General features: G+C 48.7%; 1 protein-coding gene across 1 annotated transcript in view; it reads right to left on the bottom strand.

The window, feature by feature from the left end:
• Window positions 1–8,242, bottom strand: part of CTCF (CCCTC-binding factor) — a 77,588-nt gene extending 69,346 nt beyond the window's left edge. The window contains exon 1 of the mRNA XM_032283736.1: window positions 7,930–8,242. The gene's annotated coding sequence lies outside the window, so the exon portion shown is untranslated. The remainder of the gene's footprint in view (window positions 1–7,929) is intronic.
• Window positions 8,243–24,529: the final 16,287 nt, after the last annotated feature.

The raw sequence follows: 24,529 nt of genomic DNA, 5'->3' as shown, positions 1-24,529 counted from the left end.
AAAAAAAAAAAAAAAAAAAAAAAAAAAAAAAAAAAAAAAAAAAAAAGTACGTAGCTCACGCCTGTAATCCCAGCACTTCGGGAGGCTGAGGCAGGAGGATCACGAGGTCAGGAGATAGAGACCATCCTGGCCAACATGGTGAAACCTCACCTCTACTAAAAATACAAAAATTAGCTGGGTGTGGTGGCACTTTCCTGTAATCTCAGCTACCTGGGAGGCTGAGGCAGGAGAATTACTTGAACCAGGGAGTTGGGAGGTTACAGGGAGCCGAGAATGCGCCACTGCATTCCAGTCTGCCGACAGATGGAGACTCAGTTTCTTTAAAAAAACAAAACAAAACAAAACAAAACAAAACTGTGTTTGTCAGGCACAGTGGTTCATGCCTGTGATCCCAAGCACTTTGGGAGGCCGAGGCGGGTGGATCACGAGGTCAAGAGATCGACACCATCCTGGTCAACATGGTGAAACCCCGTCTCTACTAAAAATACAAAACATTAGCTGGGCATGGTGGCGCGTGCCTGTAATCCCAGCTACTCAGGAGGCTGAGGCAGAAGAATTGCCTGAAAACAGGAGGCGGAGGTTGCGGTGAGCCAAGATCGCGCCATTGCACTCCAGCCTGGGTAACAAGAGCAAAACTCCGTCTCAAAAAAAAAAAAAAAAAAAAGTAAAATGAGGGAAAACCAAAGACATAAAAAATTGGGAAAGAAACAAAACACCTGTTAATACCATGTCACTAATTGAGCCATTCCATAAATGTCCATCAAGCCAATAGCAAAACATTCGCTTTTTTTTCAGACATTTGCTAAATATACAAAGGACTAAAGATTTGTAGGGAGCAATATAGTACTAAAGGCTCACACCAGTAATCCTAATACTTCGGGAAGCTAGGGTGGGAGACTTGCCCAGGAGTACTAAGGCTCCAGCCTGCTTGACAAAGTGAGATCCTGTCTCAAACAAACAAACAAACAAAAAAATTCCATTGCAATACTGCAACCAAATAATGGCTTGCACACTCAAACTACAAAAAAATTAATTCTTATGACTGCAGTAATGGCCCTCTAACAGTTTATTTCCTTATCTTCAGTAAGTAGTGGTGGTTTTACTGATTAAGTCTGTTTATGACACAAGTAAAGGCTACTTTTGAGTTTAGTAAGATAACTGGCAGGAGGAGTTTTCACTGACCTTTGAAAGTCCTAGAAACAGCAATGAAATACTTTAGCCGAATAATGGAATACTTTGTTAGATGGCATTTTTTCACCCTAAATTACAAAATAAACTGTCAAACTTCAAGCAAAGGTAGAGTGGAACCTACCTCTACAGAAAAAAAGAAAATCCCAAGTGAAATAAAGAGTTAAATTTGAATTAAGAGTTTCCAAATAGGCGGGGCACGGTGGCTCACACCTGTAATCCTAGCACTTTCAGAGGCTGAGGTGGGTGGATCACCTGAGGTCAGATGTTCAAGACCAGCCTGGCCATCACAGTGAAACACCAACTTAAAAAAAAAAAAAAAAAAAAAAAGTTTCCAAATAATATGGCCAGGTGTGATGGCTCACACCAGTAATCCCAGCACTTTGGGAGGCCATGGTAGAGGAGTGCTTGAGCCCAGAAGATCAAAGCCAGCCTGGGCAACATGGTAAAACCCTGTCTCCACAAAATATATAAAAATTAGCCAGGCAGCCTGGCCCAAGACTGTCTCTTGAAGAAACTAGGTTCATGCCTGTAATCCCAGCACTTTGGAAAGCCAAGGTGGGCAGATCATGAGGTCAGAGATTGGAGACTAGCCTGGCCAACATGGTGAAACCCTGTCTCTACTAAAACTACAAAAATTACCTGGGTGTGGTGGCACGCGCCTATAATACCAGCTACTCAGGAGGCTGAGGCAGGAGAATTGTTTGAACCCAAGAGACGGAGTTTGCAGTGAGCCACGACCATGCCGCTACACTCCAGTCTGGGTGACAGAGTAAGACTTCCTGAAGGGGTTGGGGAAGAAAGTCCAGGCATGGTGGCTCATGTCTATAATTCCAGAAATTTGTGAGGCTGAGATCAGGAGTTCCAGACCAGCCTGCCAACATGGTGAAACCCCATCTCTACTAAAAATACAAAAATTAGCTGTGAGGCCCAGGCTGCAGTGAGCCCAGAACATGCCACTGCACTCCAGCCTGGGCAATAGAGAGAATCTCCGTATTTAAAAAAAAAAAAAAAATTAGCCAGGCATGGTGTTGTGTGTCTGTGGTCCCAACTACTTGGAATGCTGAGGTGGGAGGATCACTTGGGGGAGGTGGGGTACAAGGATGCAATGAACCATGATAGCACCACTGCACTGCAGCCTGGACAAGAGTGACACCCTGTCTCAAAAAGAATAAAAAAAAAAAGAAAGCCGGGTGTGGCGGCTCACATCTGTAATCTCAACACTCCAGGAGGCTGAGGTAGGAAACCTGCTTGAGCTCAGGAGTTCAAGACCAGCCTGAGCAACATATAGGGATGCTATCTCTACATAAAATTAAAAAATCAGCTGGGCGTAGTGGTATACACCTGTAGTCCCCGCTACTTGGGAGGCTGTGGCAGGAAGACTGCTTGAGCCCAAGAGTTCAAGACGGTAGTGAGCTATGATCATGCCACTGCACTCCAATGTGGGCAACAGAATAAGACTCTGCCTCAATCAAAATACATTTTTTTTTTTTTGAGACAGTTTCACTCTTGTTGCCCAGGTTGGAGTACAATAGCATGATCTCAGCTTACCGTAACCTGCGACTCTCCTGCCTCAGCCTCCCAAGACGCTGGGGTTACAGGTATGCGCCACCACACCCAGCTAACTGTATTTTTAGCAGAGATGGGGTTTCTCCATGTTGGTCAGGCCGGTCTCGAACTCCCAACCTCAGGTGATCCGCCCGCCCTGGCTTCCCAAAGTGCTAGGATTACAGGCATGAGTCATCACGCCCAGCCAAAATACTTTTTTTTTTTTTTTTTAAATAAAAGAGTTTCCAAACAATTTTGCATATGAGGTATATCTTCTAAGAGGAAATCCATCTCACAATTAGTTAAACCCCACGAAACTGATATAATACTTTCTTAGATGAAGCTAAAGTCTCCTCTGTTAAGAAGCAATTTTTTGTAACACAAATAGGTAATTAGCGTATGCAGTCCAAGCAATTCTTTTGTATTGGAGTCCATTATCATCACTAACATACCTCAAAGGAATGAAATTTTCTGCCCCTGAAAATCCCAAGAGTGACCAAAAACAAGGATCAAGTGTGAACGAATATACTGTCCTGACCCTGACCTTTGGACTGTATGTTAACAGTCTATATGCAATGCCACACCTTTACATTCAAATATTAAATCACTGAGAAAATGCACAAAGATACTAACAGGGAAGATACGAAAACAGACTACAGAAAGTTTACGGGTGCTTAAAAAAAAAAAATGGGCTGGGCACCATGGCTCATACCTAATCCCAGCACTTTGGGAGGCCAAGGCAAACAGATTGCTTGAGCCCACGAGTTTGAGACCTGTCTATGTAACATGAGAAAACCCTGTCTCTAGAAAAAATTAGTCCCAGCTGCCCAAGTGGCTGAGGTGGTAGGATCATTAGAGCCAGGAGGTAGAGGCTGCAGTGAGCTGTGATTACACCACTGCACTCGGTGAAAGAGCAAGACCCTGTCTTAAAAAAAACCAAACCAAGCTAAACCAAAGAACCCCTCAACAATAAAACAAATGTTGTATGACAAATCTTTTTTTTTTTTTTTTTTTTGAGACAGAGTCTCACTCTGTCACCTGGGCTGGAGTGCAGTGGCACGACCTAGACTCACTGCAACCTTCACTTCCTGGGTTCAAGCAATTCTCCTGCCTCAGCCTCTGGAGTAGTTGGGATTACAGGCATGCACCACCATGCCCAGTTAATTTTTATATTTTTAGTAAAGATGGAGTTTCACCATGTTGGCCAGGCTGGTCTCAAACTCCCGACCTCAGGTGATCTGCCCGCCTCAGTCTCCCAAAGTGCTGGGATTACAGGCATAAGCCACCATGCCCAGACTACAAATCTACACATCAGTTGAGAACCATGGTCTTAAAAGTTATACATTATTTGCCATTATTGTTCTTTTTAAATCATAATGCATATGAGTTGTTTGAAGAGGGACCTAATTTTTGTCAAAACAGTCTGAAGTCATCTGGAGCCAAAACAGGTATATTAGGCAGACAGATGGTCTAGCTTAAAAAAATTAGGCGGAGTCTATAATGTAGATGATGTGGAGTCCTTGTGAGGGCAGCCATATCCCTAAGGAAAAAAAAAAAAAAAAAAAAAGTTTCTAGAGGTGACTTAGGCCAGGAGGCACCAGCCTGCAAGGCTCTGCCCAGGATCCCTCCCCAGGGCCTTAAGTCAGCCACAAGTGGCTTCCACCAAGGAACAGCCTCCCCCCGCTCCCCTCGCAAGCCATTCAGAAATCCCAGGTGTGCCCTCATTTGTGTGTATACTTTAAAATAAACTCCTAAAACTTTTAGAATTTGAATGCATCTTAAGGACAACTTCACCTAAATTCTTACATAGGTTGAATGGATCCCCCTAAAGTAAACCTTTACAACTACTCTCAAACAGGCACTATTTTTTTATGGAGGCAAACATTCTTGTTTTAAATAAGAAGTTCTGGCCGGGCGCGGTGGCTCATGCCTGTAATCCCAGCACTTTGGGAGGCCGAGGCGGGTGGATCACGAGGTCAAGAGATCAAGACCATCCTGGTCAACATGGTGAAACCCCGTCTCTACTAAAAATACAAAAAATTAGCTGGGCATGGTGGTGCGTGCCTGTAATCCCAGCTAGTCAGGAGGCCGAGGCAGGAGAATTGCCTGAACCCAGGAGGCGGAGGTTGCGGTGAGCCGAGATCGCGCCATTGCACTCCAGCCTGGGTAACATGGGTAAAACTTCGCTTCAAAAAAAAAAAAAAAAAAAAAAAAAGAAGTCTTGGCCAGGTGCAGTGGCTCACACCTGTAATCCCAACACTCTGGAGGGGGTGGGGAAAATCACCTGAGTCCTCAGGAGTTCGAGACTAGCCTAGCCAACATCATGAAACCCAGTCTACTAAAAATACAAAAAATTAGCCAGGCGTGGTGGTACGTGCCTGTAATTCCTGCTACTTGGGAAGTGGAGACAGGAGAATCGCTTGAGCCCCGGAAGCCGCGGTTTCAGTGGCCAGGATGGCACCACTACACTCCAGCCTGGGGGATAGAGAAACACTCCGTCTCAAAAAAAAAAAAAAAAAAAAAAAAAAAAAAAGTCCTTTGCGTTACCCTAACATATCAATTCATCCTCAATTTATTATCTCTGTAGATTTAGTTTTCTAATAAAAACAAAACAATTTATGATTCCTGGCATATAGGAATCTCAAAGGATAGCAACTGTGTAGAAAAGTCTCTTCCAATAAAACACCGTAAATGACTTATAAGCCCAAGAAGCCGGTGACTGCATATGAAACAACCATACCAAGAAGCAAACTATGGTCTATAGAGTACAGTACTAATCCGGGAAAACAAGCTTTACTCCTGGCTCCATTACACACCTGCTGTATTTTAATTTTTAACTCATGTTGAGCTTATTTTATTTATTTATTTATTTATTTTTTTTTTGAGACGGAGTTTCGCTCTTGATACCCAGGCTGGAGTGCAATGGCGCGATCTCGGCTCACCGCAACCTCCGCCTCCTGGGTTCAGGCAATTCTCCTGCCTCAGCCTCCTGAGTAGCTGGGATTACAGGCACGCGCCACCATGCCCAGCTAATTTTTTGTAGTTTTAGTAGAAACGGGGTTTCACCATGTTGACCAGGATGGTCTCGATCTCTTGACCTCGTGATCCACCCGCCTCGGCCTCCCAAAGTGCTGGGATTACAGGCTTGAGCCACCGCGCCCGGCGAGCTTATTTTAATAAATAAAACATGCCACTTAACCACAATTTCAAAAAGAAAACAAAATCACAAAAGAATGCAAATTACACAATTGGACTAATATATTAGATAATTAAAGGTGATTCTATTCCCAAACCTAACTTTCAACGCTACTGCATTTAGTTACTCAGTGTGGAAGAGGGGTAGAAGGAACATTTTGCAGGGTCCAAAAGGATACGTAGAAAGCGTGCGTGCCTGCGAAGACTGCAGTGAGGAGCTACAGATTGAGATTACATAGTGGACTGAACAACTTTGCTTAGGACCAGGCTGTTTAATTTCTTCATAAACTGAACATAGCTTCCTTCCTTAAAAATTTTTTTTTCTTTTCTTTTACCAAAAACTCCTGAGAATACACCAAGTAACTAAAAAAATGTTAACCCAGACTTTCTTCTCTCCAAAACAACCCGAACTAATATATCGACTGCTGCACTGAACTATATTAAGGCACTAGAATATTTAAGGAAAAACAAGACTCCCGCAATTCAACAAGAAGCTTTTTTTAGTGAAGAAAGAAAACTTAAGGAACAAGTAAATTTAAATACATGCCCTGTTTAACTTCCTTTCCCACCTATGCAGACCTGGAATTTTAACTTTCCTAGTTGATCCAAACTCAAAGTACGAAGATTACGTATGCGAATGTTTACTTAATGCTGAACTCGGGGCTACAGGAAGTCTCCTACTAAAGAGCAGTTACATTAGGCGTAGATATTTATAAACCATCTGCAGCGAGTGACCCAGGATTCAATTACAACATCAACCCTCATATTTCATCGTATGGGCAAATTACCAGTCGAATCAAGAATAAATTCATTCTGCCCTACTGGCGCTTTAGATCGGCTTGCACAATCCTGGGGCAGAACCGTCTTTGCCTAGCCTTAGAGCATCAGGTACTAAGTTAGCGTTAGGGCATTTTAAAAGCGGGAGGGAAACTCAAGAGTCTCCTGAACCGACTTAGCCCATACTCCCAAGTTCAGAAATTTGTCACGTCACTTAAGATCAGACTGAAATTAAGTTTCGGTCCCTTTGAGATCTCTGAGCGCACAAAGTCAGGCTGCTATCACTTCAAGTGGCTGGGGAGTCCGAGCCACACTGGACAAAAACTACTTGGTTCGGAACTTGCATCTTTTCCGCCCACCGTGGGGGGCCCGCATCGGTCGGGTCCTGCCGACAGCCCGAGCACAAGTTTGGGGGCGCAACGGGGCCCAGCAGGGAAGGCGAGCGCGCGTCCCCCCGCCCGCTCAGGCGGCGTAGAGGTGCCAGCAGCTCAGCCAGCCTTGCAGAGGGAGCTCTCGGCAGCTCTGGGGTCCCTCTGCTCGCAGCCGCTGCAGCGCCGCCTGCGCCACTCGGCGGAGACGGAGACCAGCGGCGGCGACGCGCGGACTGGGAGCGACCGCCGAGCAGCCAAGCAGCTGGGAAGGCACGCAGAGCGGCCGGGTAGGTTCCGGGGACGGGGCGGACTGGAGGAGGGGCAACCCGACACGCGACGGCCAGGGCCCGGCACCCAGTAGGGTACCGGGACCTGGCTGCGCGCGCTGCGGCAGTGGGTCCGAACGCTTGAGCTAGGCGGGCGCCGAAGCCCGGCCGCGGAGATAGCGTTTCAGCTGGGGCCACCCGCCGCGGGAGGGGCGGAGGACACAGGACAGAGGGCGGGCCGCGGCCCGGCAATCGGCCGGCCAAGAGCCGGCCTCGAGGGCAGAGACAAAGGAAGGAAAATGGAGTCGCCGAGCGCGCGGGCCTCTGCCGCCGCCGCCGCCGCCCGAGGCCTAGCGCGCTGCCAGGAGGGAGGCCTAGCGGGCGGGCGTGGGGGTGGGGGGACGGCGGGGCCACGGCGGCGACGGGCAATGGCGGCAGCCGCGCCGCAGCAGGGACGGTAGAGGGAGACAAACACCCCCCGGCGGCGGCGCTGGCGCCGGGCTGCAGCCAGCGCCGACCGGAGCGGCCCCATCGTGACACCTAGAGGCGGCCCGCGAAACCTCCTCCACCCCGGGCCCCCTTACCTCCGCGCCACACCCCCCGCAGCGCCCGCTCCGCCGCCGCTCCACGGCTCCGGCCACCCGGCGTCTCCGGCCAGCTCCGCGCGTCCGCACCGGCTACCGCCGCCGCCGCTGCCGCTAAAGAAGCAGCACCGCGCACGGTTTAATCGCTCCACAGGCTCGGACACAAAATGGCGGCGGCGCGGTGCAGTGCGCCTGCGTCGGCGCTGCCGGGGCCGCGGGTGCTGATAAGGGAAGGGACGGGTGGGGGGGCCGGCAGGGCGGCGAGTGGAGGGCGGGGGAGGATAGGTGAGGGGAGGGGTTGGCGCAGGGCAGCATGGGAGGCGGCCCCGGGCGCCAACTTTCAAAAGCGGGCGCGATGGCGTCACGGGACGCGCCGCGAGTCGCGTCGTCACGCCGCACGCGCCCTTCCGCGCCCTCGCCGGGTCGCGCGTGGGTTCTGCTGGCGCCGCGGCGTCCCGGCTCTTTCTGGGTGGGGCTTCCTGGCGGAGGCCGCTGCCCCTGGGAGGTGCTGGATCCAGCCCGCTTGACCTGATTCCCCAGTTACTGTCTCTGGCCCCCTGAACCCGCAGAGGGTTGAAAAAGTAGGGGTGGCTGGAGGAAGCGCGCGCGGGGCCGGTCCGTGGGGATGAGAAGGCTTCCGGGCCCGGGCCCGAGCCCGGCCCCGCCCAGTCTCCGCCCCAGCCAGGCCCGACCCGCCCTCTGAACGTCTCACTGCTGCCAGGCACCGAGTAAGGCCGGGTCGGTTCCCGCGCGAGCGACCACTGGAAGGGGCTGTCCTTGCTCGGCGGCTTTTGGTGATCTCTCCGCCCTAGAAGAGGGCCACCTAAAAGCGGGCGCAAGAGAAGAGGGGGAGGGCCTCCTATTGGTGTCCCCAGGCCACCTCAGCCCGGAGAGGCAGCGAAAAGACCAGACTTGATGCTTTAACACGATCATAGCAGTCACCTTTTGCCGAAAGGATTCTGTATTTAGCGCTGTGTAATTCTGGGGAAACGTGCATTTCTTGTCTTTGCGGGACAGCTGTTCTCTGTGGGTGGAGGCCTTCAGTCCCACCCCTCCCCAGGAGGCGCCTGCGGACCCTTCCTAACCTTCAGTCAAGTTGACCAAGAACTGACTTTAAGGTGCTGGTGGCTCTGGGAAGAGAGCCTTTTGGTACTTATAGGGTATATGGCTCTTCTCTTAGATATCAAATGGACTCAGCGTCTAGGGAGCAGCTTCCGCGCCATTCAGCTGACTGTTCGGTTGTGAGAATGCTGGCCCAATAACAGATATTCTGGGGATTTTTTTGGTTTTGTTTTGTTGTGTTTTTTCTTAAAGGTATCAAAAATCTGTATTTTTTAAAATGTCAAATCTCCAGGCCGGGCGCGGTGGCTCACGCCTGTAATCCCAGCACTTTGGGAGGCCGAGGCGGGTGGATCACGAGGTCAAGAGATCGAGACCATCCTGGTCAACAAGGTGAAACCCCGTCTCTACTAAAACTACAAAAAATTAGCTGGGCATGGTGGCGCGTGCCTGTAATCCCAGCTACTCAGGAGGCTGAGGCAGGAGAATTGCCTGAACCCGGGAGGCGGAGGTTGCGGTGAGCGGAGATTGCGCCATTGCACTCCAGCCTGGGTAACAAGAGCGAAACTCCGTCTCAAAAAAAAAAAAAAATGTCAAATCTCCGGAGTTTTTAGATGTTAGCAACTAAATCAGACGTTTTTAAACTTCATGAGCTGATTAAACCACACAGATGAGCTGTCAGTTTATGACCCCTGGCTTGGCTTCAAGGAAAGAGTAAAGAGAAATTCCATGGTCAAATCCTGGGGCACTCCAATATTGGGAAGGTAATGGAGAAGGAATCTGAAAGGGAGCATCTAAGAAGTCACGAAATCTAGTGCTGAGTTCTGGAATCCCTGGGAAGAGAAGGTTTCAGTTAGGAGGCATCAGCTGTACAGCCTGGTAAACTTGGGCCAGAGATGTGGCTATTGGATTGGTCATCTTGCAGGTCACTGGAGAATTCACTGATGGCTTTGGCTTGATTCCTGTGGGTAAATCAAATCAGGGAGGTGGACCTGACTGGAATGGGTTGAAGAGTGACCAAGAAAGTGAGGAAATGGAGACAGCACATGTATGCACTTTGAGAGAGGTTTTGCTGTAAAGGGACCAAAGAAGTTTGGGAATATAGAAGGAAGAGATTTTTTTTGTTTTGTTTTGTTTTTGTTTTTGTTTTTTGAGACGGAGTTTCACTCATGTTACCCAGGCTGGAGTGCAATGGCGCGATCTCGGCTCACCGCAACCTCCGCCTCCCGGGTTCAGGCAATTCTCCTGCCTCAGCCTCCTGAGTAGCTGGGATTACAGGCACGCACCACCACGCCCAGCTCATTTTTTGTATTTTTAGTAGAGACGGGGTTTCACCATGTTGGCCAGGATGGTCTCGATCTCTTGACCTCGTGATCCACCCGCCTCGGCCTCCCAAAGTGCTGGGATTACAGGCTTGAGCCACCGCGCCTGGCCTGGAAGAGATGTTTTAAAAGATGGCAGAGGCCAGTTGTGGTGGCTCACACCTGCAATCCCAACACTTAGGGAGGGATTACAGGTGGATCACCTGAGATCAGGAGTTCAAGACCAGCCTGGACAGTATGTTGAAACCCTGTCACTTTTTTTTTTTTTTTTTTTTTTTTCCTTTTTAGACAGAGTCTCTCTCTGTGTCCAGGTTGGAGTGTAGTGGCATGATCTCGGCTCACTCACCTCCCAGGTTCAAGCAATTGTCTTGCCTCAGCCTCCCACACTACAGGTGTGTGCCACCATACCCAGCTAATTTTTGTATTTTTAGTAGAGACGGGGTTTCACCAAGTTGACCAGGATGATCTCGATCTCTTGACCTCGTGATCCACCTGCCTGGGCCTTCCAAAGTGCTAGGATTATAGGCATTAACCACCATGCCTGGCCCTGTCTCTAGTAAAAATACAACAATTAGCTGGGTGTGGTGGTGCATCCCTGTGATCCCAGCTACTTAGGAAGCTGAGGCAGGAGGATCACTTGAACCTGGGAGGCAGAAGTTGTAGTGAGCCAAGATTATGCCGCTGCACTCCAGCCTGGGCAACAGAGTAAGCAACTCCATCTGATAAATAAATAAATAAATGATGGTAGGCTTCCCAGAGCGTGTTTATGCACCTGTGGGGAAGAAAGATGGATGATATAGGAGAGAGAGGGCTTGCTTGACTCATATAGGAGTGAAATCCATGATAAGGAAACAGGTAGGGTTGTACTTGGAGAGGGACAGGGATGCTTCCACTCATGATAAGGGCAACAAAGGTGAAAACAGATGCAAATTCAGGGGAGAGGGAAGGCAAGTCCTTAATAGTACTGCCTTGGTGGCAATGGGTACTCATCTGAGGTTTGTGATCACAACTTTAAAGGTAAATCAGTTGGTGCAGTGTGTTGGTTTTTCTCCAACGTTCATCTGCTTGTGTAGAGACATGAAGAAAAGGGATAGTATAGCTCCCAATACCAGGACCCAAGTTTTCTCATTTCTAATCCCAGTTACTTATACCATTAGATACTATTCTAGAAATGTGTGAAGTATTTGAAAAATTTACACGTGACCCTTCTTTTTCTAGAAACCAAGTTATCCCATTTGCCTCTTATGTGCACATTAGGACTCAAGCATAAAGAAAAGGCAAACTTAGAGGAAAATTACCAAACAGATGCCTCTGGAATATTTGCATTTTGCATTATCCTCAGCCCCTCACCACAAATAGCTCCTGTTATACTTAGGAACTTACGTACTAGAAACAACAAAGCTGATGTGCACATAGGGAGACCCTGTCTCTACAAAAAATTTAAAAATTAGCTGAGTGTGGGTGACGCATGACTGTGGTCCCAGCTACTTGGGAGGCTAAGGTGAGAGGATCACTTGAGCCCAGGAGATTGAGGTTACAGGGACCCATGTTTGTGCTACTGTACTCCAGCCTGGGTGATGAAGCAAGACCCTGTCTCAAAAAAATAAAATAGGGCAGATGCAGTGGCTCACACCTGTAATTAATCCCAGCACTTTGGAAGGCCGAGGCAGGAGGATCACTTGAGCCCAGAAGGTTGAAGCTGCAGTGAGCCCTGATTGTGCCACTGCACTCCAGCCTGAGTGACAGAGCAAGACGTCTCAAAAATAAATAAAAATGTAAAAGCTGACTTGCATTTAAACTTTAGCTTTTCTTTCTAGTAACATTAATAAGCTAATTATTTCACTTTATCTTAAGATTTTACCTCAAATCATCTTCCCTTTTTTTTTTTTTTTTTTTTTTTCTTTTTGTGGAGATGAGGTCTTACTATGTTGGCCAGGCTGGTCTCAAACTTCTGGGCTCAAGCAATTCTCCTGTCTTGGCCATCCAAAGTTGGCCATAAGATTATGGGTGTAAGCCACCACACTTGACCCTACCTTCTTTATCTTTGAGAGTAAACTGGCCGGGCGCAGTGGCTCATGCCTGTAATCCCAGCACTTTGGGAGGCCGAGGTGGGTGGATCACGAGGTCAAGAGATGGAGACCATCCTGGCCAACAGGGTGAAACCCCGTCTCTACTAAAAATAGAAAAATTAGCTGAGCATGGTGGCGCACGCCTGTAGTCCCAGCTATTTGGGAGGCTGAGGCAGGAGAATCGCTTGAACCTGGGAGGTGGAGGTTGTGGTGAGACAAGATCACACCACTGCACTCCAGCCTGGGTGACTCTGTCAACTCCCTCTCAAATTAAGATCTAACCCTGACCCTCACATGCAGGACCAGAAACCCGATGTGGTTTGTACCCTAAGAGCAGATTTCTTCCTTGGGGACTTGTCAGGTACATAGGAGCTTGCTTGATAGGCAGAATGCTGTTACCAACTGGCAAGTGGACCAGAGTCCTCATGCTGGCAGAAGGCATATTGATCCCCTATAGGAGAGCATCCTAGGAGGCCAAATTACTAGAAAGATTTGATGAGCAGTTAATTAGATCAAGCAATGTTATTATCTTATGATTCTCAGAACAGTTGTATTTCCGAGATCTTCCTTGGCTCCTATTATTACCGCCTGTAAAGCTTGAAATAATTGTGATCATTTACATGTTTTTTTTTTAAAAAAGAAACCTCTTTAATCAAGATAATCAACCAATGAAGGGGAGGTGTATTGATTTTCTAAGAAACAATGAGCAGGAATCTTCCTGCGCTCTTTGGGGTCCGGCCTATAGTTACATGTGAACACTCCTGTTTTCTCTATACCTACTGAGAACATGTGTGAGACATGATTCAGTTCAGCAAATAATTATTGAATACCTGCTTGTGTGCAGCTTCCTGTTCTAGGCACTGGAGATACAAAGATGACTCATGATGTGTTTCCTGCCCTTAGACTCAAAATTTAACTAGTAAAACTGGTTAAAACAAACAGGCTGGGCGTGGTGACTCACACCTGTAATCCCAGCACTTTGGAGGCCGAGGCAGGTGGATCACAAGGTCAGGAGATTGAGACCATCCTGGCCAACATGGTAAAACCCCATTGAAACCCCGTCTTTGCTGAAAATACAAAAATTAGCTGGGTATGGTGGCATGTGCCTGTAATCCCAGCTACTTGGGAGGCTGAGGCAGGAGAATCACTTGAACCACAGAGTGGAAGGTTGCAGTGAGCGGAAAATTTGCCACTGCGCTCCAGCATGGATGACAGAGTGAGACTCCGTCTCAAAAAACAAACAAACAAAATTAATGGAATAATTGTTATAGTGGAAAGAAATGAGCTCACAGCTAAAGGAGTAAATCACTCCAGGAGTATCTCATTTCAGCTGGGTCTAAAGGACTAACAAAGCATTAACAAGTGACACGAAGACGTAAAGTGAAGAGCCATGGTCAAAGGCATAAAAGTCTACAGGAGTATTTGGGGGACAGCGAGTCATCTTACATCATTGGACGAGGGTGTAGAGTAGTGATGCTAAACCTTTAAAGACATTTGGAAAGCTTTCATTGTCCACCAACATCAACCAACAAGGCTAACCACTTTCTTCTAACGTTTTATTTTAATTTTTCCCTGAGACAGAGTCTTGTTCTGTCACCCTTGCTGGAGTGTAGTAGCATGATCTTGGCTCACTGCAACATCTGCCTTCCAGGTTCAAGCAATTCTCCTGCCTGAATCTCCTGAGTAGCTGGGATTAGAGGCACATACCACCACTCCCGGCTAATTTTTTATTTTTAGTAGAGATGGGTTTTTACCATGTTGGCCAGGCTAGTCTTGAACTCCTGACCTCGTGATCTGCCCACCTTGGCCTCCCAAGGTGCTAGGATTGCGGGCATGAGTCACCAAGCCTGGTCTCTTCTTTTTGTTAATTTTAAGACAAGAGTTTCCCTCTTGTTGCCCAGGCTTGGTTTACTACAACCTCTGCCTCCTGGGTTCAAGTGATTCTTCTGCCTCAGCCTCCTGAGTAGCTGGGACTACAGGCATATGCCACCATGCCTGGCTAATTTTTTTGTATTCTTAGTAGAGATGGGGTATCTCCATGTTGGTCAGACTGGTCTCGAACTCCTGACAGGTGATCCACCTGTCTTGGCCCTCCAAAGTGCTGGGATTACAGGCATGAGCCACCACGCCTGGCCCTCTTCTAACATTTTAAAGATTCATCCTTCCATACCATCTCCTGCCTAGATTGTAGGAATTTTTTTCCTTATTACTGTCTGCTTTCTTCAGACTCCTGTGAAAGCCTTATTTATTTATTTATTTATTTATGAGATGGAGTTTCTCCCTTGTTGCCCAGGCTGGAGTGCAATGGTGTGATCTTGACTCACCGTAACCTCCGTCTCCTGGGTTCAAGCAATTCTCCTGCCTTAGCCTCCCAAGAAGCTGGGATTTTGTATTTTTAGTAGATATGGGGTTTCTCCATGTTGGTCAGGCTGGTGTCAAACTCCTGACCTTAGGTGATCCACCCATCTTGGCCTCTCAAAGTGCTGGGATTACAGGTGTGAGTCATGGCACCTGGCCTATTCATTTATTTATTTTGAGATGGAGTCTTGCTCTGTTGCTCAGGCTGGAGTGTAGTGGTGTGATCTTGGCTCACTGCAATCTCTGCTTCTTGGGTTCAGGTGATTCTCCTGCCTCAGCATCCTGAGTAGCTGGGACTACAGCAGGGTGTGACCACACCCAGCTAATTTTTTTGTGATTTTAGTAGAGATGGAGTTTCACTGTGTTAGCTAGGATGGTCTCCATCTCTTGACCTCATGATCTGCCCACCTTGGCCTCCCAAAGTGCTGGGATTGCAGGCGTGAGCCACTGCACCCAGCCAGCCATATTTATTTTTTTACCTCTCAGCGCAAATGACTGCTCTCTAAAGTATACTAGACCTATATCCTGTTCCTAGACCTACATCTCACGTTTTAGAAGTCGATTAATTTTGTTTTCTGTGTTCTTATCTGCATTTTCTAAACATGCATGGACCACTCTTTATAATCCGTCTCTGTTTTTCATTTTGCAAAACACCTTCATGTCTTCCTTTTCAAGTGATGTTCACAGCTCCATTTGATGAGGCAGGCAGTTTTCTCCTAAATTCAGAAATGAAGTGACTTGCCCAAGGATGTCTGGCAACTTGTTGGCAAAATCAGAATGAGTACAGTAGTCCCCCCTGCCCTTGTTCGCAGCTTCACTTTCTGCTGTTTTCTGCTATTGGTTCCCCGTGGTCAACTGCAGTCTGAAAATACTAAATGGAAAATTCCAGAAATAAACGATTTATGTTTTGAATTGCACGCCATTCTGAGTAGAGTGATGAAATCTCACAACATCCTGTGGCATACTGCCTGGAATGTGACTCATTGCATTGTCCAGCATACCCATGCTGTATACACTACCTACCTGTTAGCTACTTAGTAGCCATCTCCAGCCATCTTGGTTATCAGATTGAAAAAGCATACTATATGTAGGGTTTGAGTCTATCCTTGATTTCAGACATCTACCAGAGGGCATGGAACATAAAAAATGGGAGACTGTGGCCCGGCGCGGTCGCTTACACCTGTAATCCCAGCACTTTGGGAGGCTGAGGTAGGCAGACCATGAGTTCAGGAGTTTGAGACCAGCCTGACCAACATAGTGAAACCACATCTCTACTGAAAATACGAAAAATAGTGGGGCGTGGCAGCACACACTTTAATTCCAGCTACTCAGGAGACTGAGGCAGGAGAATCGCTTGAACCCAGGAGGTGGAGGTTTAGGTGAGCTGAGATTGTACAACTGCACCCCACCCTGGGCAAAAGACTAAAACCCCTCCCCAAAAAAAAAAAAAAAAAAAAAAAAAAATGGTGGACTGCTGTACCAGGTCTTCAGCCCTACCCTCTCCTTCCTTTTTACACATTGGCTGCATAGAGTTTCTCACTCTATTAGAGAACATGTCTTTTTTTTTTTTTTTTTGAGACAGAGTCTCACTCTGGTCACCCAGGCTGGAGTGCAATGGTACAATCTTGGCTCACTGCAACCTCCGCCTCCCAGGTCCAAGCGATTCTCCTGCCTCAGCCTCCTGAGTAGCTGGGATTACAGGCACTTGCCACCACGCCCAGCTAATTTTTGTATTTTTAGTAGAGATGGGGTTTCAACATCTTGGCCAGGCTGGTCCCAAACTCCCGACCTTGTGATCCACCCGCCTCGGCCTCCCAAAGTGCTGGGATTACAGGCTTGAGCCACCGCGCCCGGCCAACATGTCTATTTTTATAGGAATCTCTGGAGATGATGCTTTAGCCTTGGGGCTACCTTGGAAGGGCAAGGGAGGTCTTTCAGGGGTCTCTGGGCCTCCTTGCTCCATGACTCTGCCAATTCTCCAAATTTTATGTGATTTGTTTCCGGGGGAGAAAGGTTTCGATCCCAACACAAGTTGGATGGTACTGCCTTAACCCAAAATAAGGGCTTTTTTTTTTTTTTTTGAGATAGGGGCTGGGCACAATGGCTCATGCCTGTAATCCCAGCACTTTCGGAGGCCGAGGCAGGTGGATCACGAGCTCAGGAAATAGACAACCATCCTGGCCAACGTGGTGAAACCCTGTCTCTATTAAAATACAAAAATTAGCTGGTTGTGGTGGTGAGTGCCTGTAATCCCAGCTACTTGGGAGGCTGAGGCACAAGAATCGCTTGAACCCGGGAGGCAGAGGTTGCAGTGAGCCAAGATCATGCCACTACACCTTAGCCTGGTGACTCCACCATCATCTCCAGAGATTCCTATAAAAATAGACATGTTCTCTGACAGAGTGAGAAACTCTATGCAGCCAGTGGGTAAAAAGGAAAGAGAGATGGGATCTCACTCTGTCGCCCAAGCTGCAGTTCAATGGTGTGATCATAGCTTACTGCAGCCTTAACTCCTCAGCTCAAGCAATCCTTCTGAGTAGCTAGGACTACAGGCACATGCCACATGCCTGGCTAATTTTAAAAATTGTTATTTATAGAGACAAGGTCTCACTATGTTGCCCAGGTTAGGAAGGACTTTATTTTTTATTTTATTTTTTTTTTTAATTTTTATTATTATTATTTTTTTTCTTTATAAAGATGGAGTTTCACCATGTTGGCCAGGCTGGTCTCGAACTCCTGACCTCAGGTGATCCACCCACCTCGGCCTACCAAAGGGCTAGGATTATAGGCGTGAGCCACCGCACCTAGCCAGGAAGGACTTTAGTTGTGGAAACTTCAGGCTCTCAGGCAGAGAGCAGATATATTTAGGTGATGACTTATTAATCTATAAGTATGCCCTCCTCAGGACCCAGGTCTGTGCTCTAGGCTAGGTAATAGATTAAGAGATAGATTAAGGATGTACCTAGTCCTCGAGTGCTTTCTATTTTGTTTTACATTAGTGTGGAGATATCAGACTAAACCTCATGAGTATTAGTGGGTAAAAGTCAAAGATGAACAGGCAAGTGTAAAGGTATAGGCTACAGGTGTGGGAGGAATGGAGCGGTTACTGGACATCACAGTAGTAATATGAAACTCCATGCTAAAGCAAGGACGACTTTCAAGCCTCTGCTTCCAGCCTATACCCACTGTGGCCCAGGCTACTCTTGCTTTTTTTTGAGATGGGGTCTTATTCTGTTGCCCAGGCTATAGTGCAGTGGTGCAGTCAAGGTTCACGCAGCCTCGACCTCCTGTGCTCAGGTTATCTTCCTGCCTCAGCCTCCTCAGTTTCTGATGCTTACAGGCACACGCCACCATGCCCGGCTAATTTTTGTATTTTTTGTAGAGATGGTGTTTTGCCATGTTGCCCAAGCTGGTCTCGAACTCCTGAGCTCAAGCGTTCCACCTGCTTCAGCCTCCCAAAGTGCTGGGATGACAAGTGTGAGCCACTGCGCCCAGGTTCTTGCTGCTTCTAATGGTAGCTGCAGACTCCCCTCTGCTTCCTGCCTCCTCCCTCTCACAGCTGCCAGAGTGACCCTTCCAAAGCACACATGTGATCACAAAATCCCCCTGCTTCAAGCCCATGGATGGCTCCCCAGTACCTTGGATAAATTCCAAACTCATCAGTTACTTCACAAGGTCCCCCATGACCAAGCCCTTGCTAACCTCCTCAGCCTCATCTCTAACTGCCCCCTCTGGCTGCTGCGGATTTACCTTGCTTGCTTCCTCCACCAGTCGGACCTCAGTCCTCCCTCCCTCTGTTGTCCCCTGCTTAGGCTGCTATTCCATTCCTTAATTGGGATCCTGGTGGTGAAAGTGCATTCTAAAGTGCTATGCCCCATGGGGGGACTAGGGAGAGTGTTTTTTTTTTTTTTGAGACAGAGTTTCACTCTTGTTACCCAGGCTGGAGTGCAATGGCGCGATCTCGGCTCACCGCAACCTCCGCCTCCTGGGTTCAGGCAATTCTCCTGCCTCAGCCTCCTGAGTAGCTGGGATTACAGGCACGCGCCACCATGCCCAGCTGATTTTTTGTATTTTTAGTAGAGACGGGGTTTCACCATGTTGACCAGGATGGTCTCGATCTCTTGACCTCGTGATCCACTCGCCTTGGCCTCCCAAAGTGCTGGGATTACAGGCGTGAGCCACTGCGCCCGGTGGGAGAGTGTTTTTGAGTTTCCAGACTTCTTCCATACTGAACATATGGTACTTTCACACTCAAAGTACTTTTCAGGTTACTTTTGAGATAAGACAAGGCTATCAGTTGGGGAGGAGGATTTAAGGGAGACCAGAGCTAGAGACAGGTTTTCGAGGTATTCATCAAAAGATATTTCTGGACCACTTAACTGTATATCTGGCCTTGGGTGCTAGGGATAGATAGCAAAGGCAGATGCAGCCTGAACAAATACAGAATTGGCTGGCCCCATGCCAGACCTGCTGAATCGGAATCTCTAAGGAAGTTCTCAGGTGAATCTTAGAACTGGGTAAGTTGGAAAGCCCTAACCTGATTTAATTTGTAAGACATATCCAGAATAGGCAAATCTATAGAGACAGAAAGTACATTAGTGGTTGCCTGGGGGTAGGGAGGAGAATGTGGAAACATAAGGATGCTAAGGGGTGCAGGTTTCTTTTTGCGTTGATGAAAATGTTCTGAAATTGTGGTGACGGCTGTGCAATTCTGAATATACTAAAAGCCACTGAATTGTACACTTTATTTATTTATTTATTTAGAGCTGGAGTTTCGCTGTTGTTGCCCAGGCGGGAATGCAAGGGCGTGATAACAGCTCACCATGATTTCTGCCTCCCGAGTTCAAGCGATTCTCCTGCCTCAGCCTCCTGAGTAGCTAGGATTACAGGCATGCGCTCCCACGCCTAGCTAATTTTTTTAATTTTTAGTAGAGATGGGGTTTCTCCATGTTGGTCAGGTTGGTCTTGAATTCCCAACCTCAGATGATCCACCTGCCTCAGCCTCCCAAAGTATTGTGATTACAGACAGACTTGAGCCACCACACCTGGCCTATTTATTTTTTTTAGATGGAGTCTCACTCTGTTGTGCAGGCTAGAGTGCAATGGCATGATCTCAGCTCACTGCAACCTCTGCCTCCTGGGTTCAAGAGATTTTCCTGCCTCAGCCTCCCAGGTAGCTGAAATTACAACTGTCTGCTACCATGCCCAGCTGATTTTTGTATTTTTTTAGTAGAGACAACATGGGGTTTCACCAGGCTGGTCTTGATGATCCACCTGCCTTAGCCTCCCAAAGTGCTGGAATTACAGGCATGAGCCACTGTTCCTGGCCGAATTGTACACTTGAAATGGTTGGATTGCCTGGTATGTGGACTAAATCTCAAAAAGAGCTGTTATTTTTTTTAAAAAGGGCTGGATGTGATGCCTCATACCTGTGATTCCAGCACTTTAGAAGGCCAAGGTAGAAGTATCACTTGAGGTCAAGAATTTGAGACCAGCCTGGGCAACGTACAAGACCACCTCTTTAGCAGGGCATAGTAGTGTGTGCCTGTAGTCCCAGCTACTTGGTAGGCTGAGGCAGGAGGATCCCTTGAGCCCAGGAGTTCAGGGTTATGATAAGCTGTGATACTACCACTGCACTCCAGCCAGGGCAACAGAGCAAGACCCCGTCTCAAAAACAAAACACTTGGACCAAGTTCTAGAGGGAAAGCACCCACCACAAACCTGGGTGGTACCCGTTACCCAGTAAAATTGTCAGCATATATTATGAATGTGTGTTCCAGAGGGTACAAACTAAATTAACAGTTGCAATGAGGTGTGATTAGTCTTATAGAAGGGAAATCGCAGGCTCCTGTGACAAGAGCAGGTGGATGTGCAGCTCCCTAAAGAAATGTATGGGCTTGAGATGGTGGCTCACATCTACTAAAAATACAAAAATTAGGCCAGGTGCTGTGGCTCATGCCAGTAATCCCAGCACTTCGGGAGGCTGAGGTTGGCAGATCACAAGGTCAGGAGTTCAAAACCATCTGGTCAACATGGTGAAACTCCATCTCTACTGAAAATACAAAAATTAACCAGGCGTGGTGGCATGCATCTGTAGTCCCAGCTACTTGGGAGGCTGAGGCAGGGGAATCGCTTGAACCCAGGAGGCAGAGATTGCAGTGAGCCGAGATTCCGGCACTACACTCCAGCCTGGCAACAGAGCGAGACTCCATCTCAGAAAAAAAAAAAAAAATTAGGTGGGCGTGGTGGCAGGTGCCTATAATCCCAGCAACTCCGTAGGCTGAGGCACAAGAATTGCTTGAACCCAGGAAGCAGAAGTTGCAGTGAGCCAGGATCGTGCCACTGCACTCCAGCCTGGGCAACAGCACAAGACTCTGTATCAAAAAGAAAAACAGAAAAGAGATATTTAGGGCATTTAATTGGGAGGATTCTGATGGCTGGGATGTGGGGACAGAGGAAACAATAAGGATGAGGCTTAGTTGCATGGCTTGGTTATGTGGGTAGTTGGTAATCCCAAGAGCTATTGGAGGAGAAACAAGTTTTGAGAAGATGTTGAGTCTGGTTTTGAGCCTGTTGAGTTTGAAATGCCCCAGATGTTCAAAAGGAAGTGTCCAGTCAGCAACTGGATGTAGAGGTCTGGAAGCAAGGTGAGAACCACATGAAGGATTGGCATGCAGCCTCAGCATGTGGATGGAAGCCAGTGGGATGGGGAGGTCATCTAGGGGTTTGTTTTGAGAGAGGAGGAAAGGTCCTAGAATGGAACCCTGTGGGGTGATGTTTAAGACATGCCTGAGGAGAAGGAGGCGAAGGTTGTAAGATTAAGAGGACACAGCTAGAAACCTAGGTGTCTCATATAGCTATTCAGCTGCTTATTCAGCTGCTCTCCGTCAGCATTCAGTGAGTGTCTATATGCCCTGTGTGTATCTGGAGGCAAGTGAGTCTTGACCCTTGACATTAAACTCAGAATTAGTGGCCATTACCCGACTGCAAGTTTCTGAAATGAGACCCCTTTCTCACAGACCAATGCCAGTCTTATTTTCTAAATGATAGATTGTGCTTCATTAGCAGCAGTTCTTTGAGGCACTGGAGTCCTTCCCAAACTCACCCTCCTGTATCACCCAGGCCCAGAAAAGCCAGGCCTGGCAACCAAGGCAAGAGCTTCTGTCTATGGGACATGGATGGCCTGAAGGGGACACTCTAGGAGTGTCTGGGGTGGGGAGGGGGGTATGGAGGGAAAGGAGGATCATGTCATATGTCCGGGGTTCAGCAAATTGTACCCACATACCAGGCACAGAAACATACAAGGAAGGCACCCCCGCTCTGTGGGCAGGACAAAGCAGCAGTCCTTTTCCCACATGCCCACCCATCTGCTACTTTGCCTTCACAAATATGCCTTTTTTTTCTTTCTTCTTTTTTTGGTTCTCGGCAGCTTGGAATACATGAGGAAGAAGAGTGGGAGACAGGAAGAAAGGTAAGGTTGGGAGAGGGCAAGAGGAAAGGAGGGGAGTAGGGGGAAGACTCCATCGATTGCCAACACAATAAATTGTATCATGGACTACTTCAGCCTGGTCCCTGTTTTGCAGTGTGCGCCAATCGGTTTTCTCTGGGCAGAGTCTCAGAAATGATGGCCAAGGCATGGCTGTGGCCTCAATGGACTTAGCTGATGGGGCACTTCTCTGTGTCACAGGCCTTGGAGGCCCCCTTCCATCTGTTCCCTCAGAGGCTGGGCACAGGCTTTCTCTGCACTGATAACTTTGATTCGTGATGGTATCATCAACCGCCCATCACCTGGGGTAGGGGACTCCCAACTGTCCTCAGTCTCAGACAGCAGGAACACATGCCTCCCTGACCCACATGACAGCAGGGTAGGGGGTGGGGAACCTGTGGGAGGCCCCTGTGAGGCAGAAGGGATCGGGAGAGATATAGAGGTGGGAGGACAAGATGAGATGGTAGAGGGCAGGGAGAACCTCCTACACTGAGCACAAGCCTGGGTGTAGGAGGCCATCCAGCCTGCCTTCAAGCCACTGATGGAGAGGGGTCAAGTAGCTGTCCTGGGGATGATCCATGCTGCTCTGAACCAGATAGACGTGATGGGCAAAGGCCTGAAGATCTATACCTTTTCTCCTGGCCTTCCTGGTATTCAGCTGGCTGTGCTCACAGTGCCCTCATTCCAGCTTCTGTCCCGTTCCAATCCTCACACCCTGGCTAGAGCTTAATACTAGGCTCTGGCCTCAGGACTCTGCAGAGCACAGAGTCAGGGGTCTGACCCTTCCCAGCATAGGAGAGCAGGGATTCTCAGTGACAACCCCAGTGGACCCCTGGCTGGGATGATGATATTTTTCCATCTTCCATTTCTTGCTCAAGCCCTGCCCTCTCCTGTGTACTGAGCTGTGAGCTCATGCTGGCTAAGTCACCCCCATCTGCACTTTCCCAGGACCTGGTCAGCCAGCGTTCACTTCCTCTTTCCCCTCATCACAGGCTATGCTTTTGATCCAGGTGGGCAGCCCAGCTCTACCAGTGGGCCTCTTATGGGGGCCTCAGGACTGAGGGCTGCTGGGGGTGGTTCTGGGACTGCTAGAGGCCCCAGCTGTGGCTAGTCCCCATCATTTGTTTGCCTCCTCTACCCCATGCTGCTCCAGCTGACCAACCAAAAGACTGAGCTGCACCATCCCGTGCCACCCTTCATTGTTAGCAAGAGAGCAAAGAGCCATACCAGTGTGTAGAGAGCTGCCTGCCTGCCCCTGCCCATCCTCGCCCCAGCATCTGGAATGAGCCACTTGCATCCACACACAGGTGTTTCCTGTGCTCCTTCCTGTTGCCGTTTTTCTGCTCAACTTGGCTTCCCCAGCAGGTGGTTAAGGCCCCAGCCAAACCTCTTCATACTTAGCTCTAAGACACTGGGGGGCAGGGCTCCCCGGGGATCTGGGTCATCCTCCAGGGGCTATTGGCACCTTACTGGCTCTTCCTGAGGGCAGGCTCCCCAATGTGACTCGTCCCACACAGGCCAAGCTGCTGCAACAGGCACTGGGACATCAGAGTGGCCTCAAGGAGTCTGGGAGGCACTGCCTGTGCACCATCTCCTTGCCCCTGGATACTGGAAGTGCTGGGGAAGAGGGGGAGGGTAGAGAGCCTGTTTCTCTAGCCACAGGTATGGGCCTCCCTCAGCCCCTTTTAGAACAGGACTGCCATCCTGAAGTCCCACCCCACTCTCTAATTCCTCACGCAGGACTCAGCCTTCTGGGGTTAACACATTCATAAGCCAGGCAGCTATGGGGCGAGGTGAGGCAGGCAAGACAAGCCCTCTCCAGGATCTCTGCTTCCTGAAGCAACACAGGTTGGCCAGCTGTTAAGGGTCACAGAGTTCAGGCAGGTTTGTTATTACAGAGAGGGAGATGGCTGTGGAGGGAAGGGACTTGCTGTCTTGGGTCACAGGGTAGCCATCCGGAGGTCTCCTGGTCACAGAGTAGCCATCTGGAGGTCTCCTCCCAGGCTCCAGCTCTTCCCCTCCACAAGGATCTCCTCTCCCCTGCCACCCAGCCTCAAGGAGCTTCTTCAGTCCCCTCTGCAGAAAGCTGCCCAGGCTGCAGAAGACCCAGGCCTGGCATCTGCTGATGTGGATCTGCTGCCCCCTGGTGGCCAGAAGCCCCAGCCACAGCGTGCCTCCTTTTCCTCTTCCCCTTTGCCCCTAGGCCACAGCCTTTCCCAGGATTGGCACTCTTTGGAGTTCTCTGGGCCAACTCCACAGTTCAGCTCCACCTTGGGCCGCAGTTCCCAGGCCCAGGGTAGGCCCCA

Source organism: Sapajus apella, unplaced genomic scaffold (genome assembly GCF_009761245.1).
Source record: "Sapajus apella isolate SASKATOON/1434 unplaced genomic scaffold, GSC_monkey_1.0 scaffold15, whole genome shotgun sequence".
Taxonomy (NCBI): domain Eukaryota; kingdom Metazoa; phylum Chordata; class Mammalia; order Primates; family Cebidae; genus Sapajus; species Sapajus apella.
Note: the sequence above shows the minus strand (reverse complement) of the source record. Positions and strands in the feature narration are given on the sequence as shown.